We start from the raw sequence: 9,410 nt of genomic DNA, 5'->3' as shown, positions 1-9,410 counted from the left end.
TGCAAGCCTCTCTCTCATACAGACTGTGCACCTCGCTGCAGGACTTCGAACTTCCGCGTTCCAAGCCTCTCTCTCACACAGACTCACTGCAGGACTTCTACGTTTCAAGCCTCTCTCTCACACAGACTCACTGCAGGACTTCGGACTTCCGCGTTCCAAACTTCTCTCTCACACAGACTGCGCACCTCACTGCAGGACTTCGGACTTCCGCGTTCTAAGCCTCTCTCACATCTCACATCACACGTCCTGCTACGCTAGTGGCTGAACAACACACAGTCACTTGGGCAAGCTTGTGTTTGTTCTGGAAGCAAACTCTGGCATCCAGTTCAGGCACTACATCACAAGCGTGATGCAACAAGAGCAGGAAACAAAGATAAAAGGATAGGAATTACCGAGAGCTAGAAATAAAGCGCTGCAGTGTTTATTATATCACATAGAGCTACAGCAGGGAGATTATTTCAAGAGTGCAATGTCCCCTGTGTGAGGAAAGTGCAATCACAGATATAAAGGAACAGACAGAATCTGGAGCAGCTTTGCATGGCAACCAATCAGCTTCTAGTTTTCATTGTTAAACCCCGGTTCACACCGGTGTTCCGTGAAAAAACCATACCCGTGAGAAAACCATACCCTCGTCACTTCCGGAGGGTATGGATTTCTCACGGTAGTTTAACTTGCGGCGGTTACATTATAACAGCTCCTCTGCATCATGCCTCATGTCCGCTCCTTCCCCTGTCACTTCCCTGATCTCGGTTAATAAATATAAAAGCGGATCACGGAGCACAGATCGCCGTCACTTACATTTTATACACCCGCCGCCGCTTTTAAATTTATTAGGGGAGATCAGGGAAGTGACAGGGAGAGGAGAGGAGATGATTGATGTTGCAGCAGAACTGTTTTAATTTTACCGCCGCAAGTATTACTGCCGTTACCATATCATACCCTCCGAGCATGCGCACTTGTGAACTTCTTTCTTCTTCAATTACGTCTCCGGGGCTCTGAGCATGCGCTCTGCTGCGCTGCTCAGCTGTTTCAGACCGGAAGTGATGAGGGGTATGGTTTCTTCACGGGGTATGGTTTTTTAACGTTACACCGGAGCGACTTGTCATGTGATTTGATAGGTCAAATCACATGACAAGTCGCACCCTATTGTCGGCAATGGCAGTGTTCGAATCGATTTGAAAAAGTAGTTCCTGTGTAACGTTAAAAAACCATACCTCGTTAGAATTCCATACCCTCGTCACTTCCGGTCTGAAACAGCTGAGCAGCGCAGCAGTGCGCATGCTCAGAGCCCCGGATACGTCATTGCACAGCAGAGAAGTTCACAAGTACGCATGCTCGGAGGGAATGAAATTATTACGGAGTGTGTGTAATGTTATACTTGCGGCGGTTACATTAAAACAGTCCGGCGGCAACATGGGGCATTTCCTCTCCTATCCCTGACACTTCCCTGATCTCGGCTAATAAATATAAAAGCGGCGGCGGGTGTATGAAATGTAAGTGACGGCGATCTCGGCTCTGTGATCCGCTTTTAGATTTATTAGCCGAGATGAGGGAAGGGACAGGGATAGGAGCGGAGATGAGTGATGTTGCAGAGGAGCTGTTTTAATGTAACGGCGGCAAGTATAACATTACATACACTACTGTGAGAAATCCATACCCTCCGTAGGTGCACCGGAAGTGACGAGGGTATGGTTTTCTCACGGGTATGGTTTTTTCACGGAACACCTGCACTACTTTTGGCGATTTTGGTGTGACTTGCATAGACATCTGTGCATGAAGACACAAGTTGCACCTAAAGTCACACTGACACGCGGCTTTAAAAATTGTGCGATTTTCGCTCACACCATAGTAGGGGTCTCCTGCTTACCACATATTGTATGTTTTCTTCAGGTTTTACGTTCCATTGCCATTTTGGTATTTGCTATGCTGTCCTTTTGCAGGTGCTGTAATAATGTGCTGTCTTAGATGATTTGTTACTGTACGTTATCACACGGGAATTTGTTGCCTGTGTTGTATTCTTCAAAAAAAAAAAAAATCGTGCGATTTCAGATGAAGTTGCACGATCTCAAAGCCACATTTAATGTGAATGAGGGCTTTAGGCATCATGCACCCTGAACTTTTTAACGCTGCTCTTAGGAGCTTTTTTTTCTTCCTCTAAACACCCCTACATGTTAGCTTGTGTGTCCAGGCACACATAGGCATTTAGAGGCAGAGGAAAAAACCCACTGCCAGCGCCTCCAGGAGCAGCATCGCTTTATGCGTGTTAATGCAAGGAGCATTTAGCTCTTAAGCATTCATTTAATTCAGTGGCCAGAATGAACTTATTCTTCTGGCCAGCGTTTTTTTCTTTCCCTCAGAGAAAAGGTGCATGTACACCTCCCTCCCAAGTCACCCCTTGTCTCTACTTCCTACCCACCTTTGAGTGCTGTCCCTTGTTTCCCGCCCTCCAAGTACCACCCCTTTGAGAGAATACAGAACCAAGTATAATTTTGTGGTGCTAAGTAATTTAGCACCACAAAATAACCCTGTGATTCAGAAAAGTGGGGTAGTTTGAGGGTGGAGGCTGCAGAATGTAACTGTGTTGCATGTCATACAGATTGACTTAGCCTTTAAATGTCATTCTAAATACATTCATTGTGTATTTCCAGATCTGTGCAGTAATCCAATGGGAAACTTTGCCTCTGTACAGGAGTTCACTTTGCCTCCCTCTACTTGTGCATGGTGAGGCAAAGTTCACTGCTGCTCCCTCTCCTTGTGCATGGTGACTAGTCTTGTCTCCATACCGTTCTGTTTTCTGCAGGCAGTCTTACTGGGTGGGGCCTGTTAGGTCCCTCCCCCTGCCCTGCCCTCTACAGGGGCTGCAAAGGCATTTGGTGCACACAAAGTGGATTTATGTTTTGTCGCTGTTGAGGAAAATATTCGAAATAATTTTTTTTTTTTTTAATCCCAGCTCAGTTTTAAGGGTGGATACATTAAACAAAAAGTAAACAGATCCCCAGCTCCCCAAACTGTCACCTGGAATGTAAACCAAGGAGCAGGGATAATGGCTGACATCATTGACTAAATATGAACATGAGGGATTGCAAGACAGTAAATTTATGAGGCTGGATGATGTCACTGGTTGCTAAGAACATGGCAGGTGCTGGCACCCACTGTTTCCTTAACAACCATTGACAAGGGAAGAAAAAAAACACTACTATGTAGCAATATTATAAAACAAAGGGTGCAGTGCCAACAAAAAGTTCTATAAACCATTATATTATGAAGTCCACACGTTACAGCATGCAAAGACGTAGAAGAAAGTCCCCACACCAGCTGAGGTGAGAAAGGTGCACACGTCACCAACGTGGAAAAAATTGCTACAATGGTGTAGTGTATCTAAACAAGCTGAGCAAACTATTTATTATAATAAGATGCACTCACATTCCATAAAAGCATTACAAGTGCGTCAACATACAGTGCCTTGCGAAAGTATTCGGCCCCTGAACTTTTCGACCTTTTGCCACATTTCAGGCTTCAAACATAAAGATATAAAACTGTATTTTTTTGTGAAGAATCAACAACAAGTGGGACACAATCATGAAGTGGAACGAAATTTATTGGATATTTCAAACTTTGTTAGCAAATAAAAAACTGGAAAATTGGGCGTGCAAAATTATTCAGCCCTTTTACTTTCAGTGCAGCAAACTCTTTCCAGAAGTTCAGTCAGGATCTCTGAATGATCCAATGTTGACCTAAATGACTAATGATGATAAATAGAATCCACCTGTGTGTAATCAATCTCCGTATAAATGCACCTGCACTGTGATAGTCTCAGAGGTCCGTTTAAAGCGCAGAGAGCATCATGAAGAACAAGGAACACACCAGGCAGGTCCGAGATACTGTTGTGGAGAAGTTTAAAGCCGGATTTGGATACAAAAAGATTTCCCAAGCTTTAAACATCCCAAGGAGCACTGTGCAAGCGATAATATTGAAATGGAAGGAGTATCAGACCACTGCAAGTCTACGAAGACCTGGCCGTCCCTCTAAACTTTCAGCTCATACAAGGAGAAGACTGATCAGAGATGCAGCCAAGAGGCCCATGATCACTCTGGATGAACTGCAGAGATCTACAGCTGAGGTCGGAGACTCTGTCCATAGGACAACAATCAGTCGTATACTGCACAAATCTGGCCTTTATGGAAGAGTGGCAAGAAGAAAGCCATTTCTTAAAGATATTCATAAAAAGTGTTGTTTAAAGTTTGCCACAAGCCACCTGGGAGACACACCAAACATGTGGAAGAAGGTGCTCTGGTCAGATGAAACCAAAATCAAACTTTTTGGCAGCAATGCAAAACATTATGTTTGGCGTAAAAGCAATACAGCTCATCAGCCTGAACACACCATCCCCACTGTCAAACATGGTCGTGGCAGCATCATGGTTTGGGCCTGCTTTTCTTCAGCAGGGACAGAGAAGATGGTTAAAATTGATGGGAAGATGGATGGAGCCAAATACAGGACCATTCTGGAAGAAAACCTGATGGAATCTGCCAAAAGACCTGAGACTGGGACGGAGATTTGTCTTCCAACAAGTCAATGATCCAAAACAAAATGCAAAATCTACAATGGAATGGTTCACAAATAAACATATCCAGGTGTTAGAATGGCCAAGTCAAAGTCCAGACCTGAATCCAATCGAGAATCTGTGGAAAGAACTGAAAACTGCTGTTCACAAACGCTCTCCATCCAACCTCACTGAGCTCAAGCTGTTTTGCAAGGAGGAATGGGCAAAAATTTCAGTCTCTCGATGTGCAAAACTGATAGAGACATACCCCAAGCGACTTACAGCTGTAATCGCAGCAAAAGGTGGCGCTACAAAGTATTAACTTAAGGGGGCTGAATAATTTTGCACGCCCAATTTTTCAGTTTTTTATTTGTTAAAAAAGTTTGAAATATCCAATAAATTTCTTTCCACTTCATGATTGTGTCCCACTTGTTGTTGATTCTTCACAAAAAATTACAGGTTGTATCTTTATGTTTGAAGCCTGACATGTGGTAAAAGGTCGAAAAGTTCAAGGGGGCCGAATGCTTTCGCAAGGCACTGTATTAAAAGATGGCAGCGGCGTACAGCGTGCTGATGGCACATCGTGTGAGTCAGCTTACGGGTTTCGGCAAACGATAATGTCTTTAGAGGCATGGCCGGCAGACGTAAACATGCTTTAAATAGCACAAAAGCCAGAAATGACCGACGGCTACACAGCAATCGTCACCAGCTTGCGCTCCACGATGCTTTCCATATAAAGGAAGAGTAAAAGAATATTCTCATGACTAAAATAAAATAATAAAAACCATACTGAGCACGATATAAAAGGAAAAAAGGAAGGAAAAAAACTATCCCGATATGGACCAAAATTTGATTCTATTATTATATAGAGCCTCAGTAAAACATTAATAAATATTATATTAAAAAAAAAAATCCCGATGTCACGCATAGTGAAGGCGCCATCTAGTGAACTTATAAAAGTAAGCAATCACAACTATCTAAAATTCTACATATACAATGGATAACATATGTAGTGTAAAAATAACAAATAGTTCCAGCATGATATTAAAAACCAGGGGTGTGGAGTCGGTAGATAAATGTTCCGAATCCGACTTCTCAGTTTTTTGTACTCCCGACTCCGACTCCTCTGTATTAATATGTATTAATCTTTCGACACTGACTTGGGTGGGTGACATTGCAGTAACTATTCTGGCCACATCACTAACGATCTCTGGATAAACAAGGATGGCTTCTTCAACAGTAAGTTTTGATGAGCAATCATACTTTTCAACTTCTTTTAGTGCTATATAAAACTCCTGTTGGAATTTTTTTATTTGGACATTTACTGGTTCTGTAACGCTTATGCGACGTCGCTTTCCTTTAGCAACTTCCATTTTGTCTAAGAAGGAATCAAAGTCTAATTCTTCGTTTGAAGAAGATGATCCTGAGTTACCACTATTGCTTAAAAGAACTTCATCCTGTGGAGGTATTTCAGGTCGTAATCCCTTCATGCGAACTGCTACGTCATAGAGGGCCTTTTTCCCAGTTGCAGTCTGTTCACTGTTCAACAAAAGTCGGCTCATTGGGTCGACATAAATAGCCGCTAACAAGATTTCATTTTCCATCAAAAGACTCTCTCTATGTAGCAGTGGGGGGAGTACCAGTACAGTAATCTAGATACAATAGCTGAGGTATAGTACATTTCAAAGTCTGGAAGTCCTGCCCCTCCGTCTGATTTGGGATAGTAGAGAAGTTTATGTTTCAATCTGGGACAACCTCCATGCCAAACGAACCTGATCATAAGAGAGCGAAGGTTGCGTAAAAAGGGGGAGGGTAGCACAATTGGAAGAGTTTGGAATAAATATAACAGTTTGGGAAGTATATCCATTTTTATTATGTTAATTTCGACTAAACGATGAAGCTTGAATGTCCTGCCAAGATCCTATTATTTTATATTATTTATATTTTAGTGAGCAGTGGGCTATAGTTAAGGGCATATATGTCTGTGATATGTTGGGATCGCAGTACCTAGGTACGTAATTGCTTTGGGTTGCCAACTAAACTGAAAGTTTGATTTAATTACAGAGAGCATTCTCTGGGATAGAGAAATGTTTAAAGCAGTGGTTCTTAACCTGGGTTCGATCGAACCCCAGGGGTTCGGTGAGTCAGTCTCGCGGGTTCGGCGGAGGTCAAGACACTCCCCTCCTGACACCCCATGGTATGTCCTCCCAACCCCCCCAGTGTGTGCCCTCCTGATACCCCATGGTATGCCCTCCCAACCCCCCCCCCCCAAGTGTGTGCCCTCCTGACACCCCATGGTATGCCCTTCCAACCCCCCCCAAATGTGTGCCCCCCTGACACCCCATGGTATGCCCTCCCAACCCCACCCCAGTGTGTGCCCTCCTGACACCCCATGGTATGCCCTCCCAACCCCACCCCAGTGTGTTCCCTCCTGACACCCCATGGTATGTCCCCCCAACCCCCCACAGTGTGTGCCCTCCTGATACCCCATGGTATGCCCTCCCAACACCTCCCCCCAGTGTGTGCCCTGCTGACACCCAATGGTATGCTCTCCCAACCCCCCCTCACCCCAGTGTGTGCCCTCCTGACACGCCATGGTATGCACCCCCCCCCCCCCCCCAGTCACACTGATTTGCAGTAAATATTCATTATGTTTTTGTTTTTGTGTGAAAATCATGTTTTAATTATGGTTTTGTTCTTTAATGGTTTTGTTCATTTTGTGCACCTATGTATAAATATATACCCAAATATATACCTATGTTTTGAATTTGAAAAAATCATATTTTATTTTTCGAATTAGGAAGGGTTCGGTGAATGCGCATATGAAACTGGTGGGGTTCAGTACCTCCAACAAGGTTAAGAACCACTGGTTTAAAGCTTCCGTTTTGGAGAGATTTAACTTAAAGTTGCTAAACGTTCTGAATTTTTGGATTTCACTTAAAATGGAGGGAACACTAATGTGTGGCTGCGTGACATACAGAGGGAGATCATCCGCATAAAGGGATAGTTTACAATATGCTGACTGGGTGTGTATGCCTTGGATGGAAGGGTTAGAACGTATAGCTTGTGCGAGGTGCTCTATAGTGATAGCAAATAGCAAGGGTGACAATGGACAGCCCTGTCTGGTGCCGTTGGAAATTGAAAAGTTATTGGACTGGGTTCCATTGACTCTTACCGAGGCTGAAGGGTTAGAGTATAAGGACATGATATGGGAGAGCATTTTAGAACCCAGTCCTATCTGAATGAGTGCTTGGCGAAGGAAGGACCAGTTGACCCTATCAAAGGCTTTTTCCGCGTCGTATGATAAGAGACAGGCTGGGATGTTATTACGTTGGGCGAAAGCTATAAGATAAATTGTTTTGGTGGTGTTGTCCCTAGCTTCCCACCCAGAAACGAAGCCAACCTGATCTCTATGAATGATCGCTGGAAGCAAATGAGACAATCAGGTGGCCAAAATCTTGGCGAAGATTTTCAGATCTACATTTAATAAGGAGATTGGTTGGTAATTGCTACAGATTGATGGGTTTTTCCTGGCTTGGGGATTACTGCGATCAGAGCTTGTAAAAGCAAGGGAGAGGGTATATTAGAGTCGTCGATTGACTCATATGCTTTAGAAAGTATAGGTGTTAACAGAGGTGCAAAGTCTTATAGAAGGGATGAGAGAATCCATCGGGGCCTGGACTCTTTCCATTTTTGAGATTTTTAATTATCTGAAGGAACTCCGCGTCCGATAATGGAGCGTCCAGCTCCTCAGCAGCGTGGGTGGGAATGGTGGGGAGAGCAGTATCCTGAATATAGGATAGCATGTCTGGGTTGACAGAGTGAGGGGAGGAAGCAGTAGGTAAAGGTAAATTGTATAAGGATGCGTAATATTGTCGGAATTGTTCCTGCAATTTCCGTATTTGTATATTTTTTGGTGTTTGAGGAAGAGTGAATGTAGGGGATTGTTGGTTTGCTCTGTTTAGGATGTAGAACAGAAGCTAGATGTTTACCGCATTTGTTTGCCTGAGAGTAATAAATGTACCATCCCATATCTCTGGCTATTAAGGAGTTGTCAGAGAGTAATCCTAAAAGATTGCGGCAAGAATTCGATAGCTCTACTAACGTCCGAGGGGCCAAGATGAGTTTATGAGTGGATTCAAGGGAGGAAATTTTAGTTAAAAGGCTTGTAATGTCCTTTTGTCGTTTTTTCTTGAGTCTAGACCCTTGTTGGATAAAAATGCCCCTAAGCACACATTTCAAAGCTTCCCATTTGGTCAAGGGGTGGGTTTGGTCTTGAGCATGGTCATTGACAAAGTCTCGAATAGCCTGTGAGATGGCTTGAGTACATACAGGGTCTACAAAGAGGTTGTTAAGTCGCCAGGAGCTGGGGCGAACTGACCATTAGGGCACTCGGGCACTACCCGAGTGCCCAGGGCCAGTAGGGGGCCCCATGAGAGGCTCCCTCACGGCATCACTACTTGTTAAAGAGCACTGATCATACAGGCTCCCTAAAACGTTTCTGAACAGTGGTTCAGCACAGCGGTCTAGGTGTACTCGGTGCTCTCCTTAACAATTTCCTATCAGTTCCAGTAGATCAGTAACGTGATGGTCCCCCCCATCCTCCATGCACACACAGACCTCCTAACTCTAGGACAGGATGGAGACAGGACAGAAAGCCCCATGCATGGCAAGCCCTGCCCCTCCTCCGCTGCCCGGCCAATGGGATCACAGTCCCAGCTCTGCAGCCCTGATCTCTGATTCATTTAGTTGTGTCCCCTGCTGGGGCAATCCGAAGATGTTCCTGTTTGTGGATGGAGGATGATCAACTGCATAAAAGAATATAGGACTCCCGTACAGTGCACACACTGCTGTGAAAGGGGCCATA

Source organism: Pelophylax lessonae (genome assembly GCF_965119305.1).
Source record: "Pelophylax lessonae genome assembly, chromosome: 1".
NCBI classification, from domain to species: Eukaryota; Metazoa; Chordata; class Amphibia; order Anura; family Ranidae; genus Pelophylax; species Pelophylax lessonae.
This window is presented reverse-complemented; position numbering follows the sequence as displayed.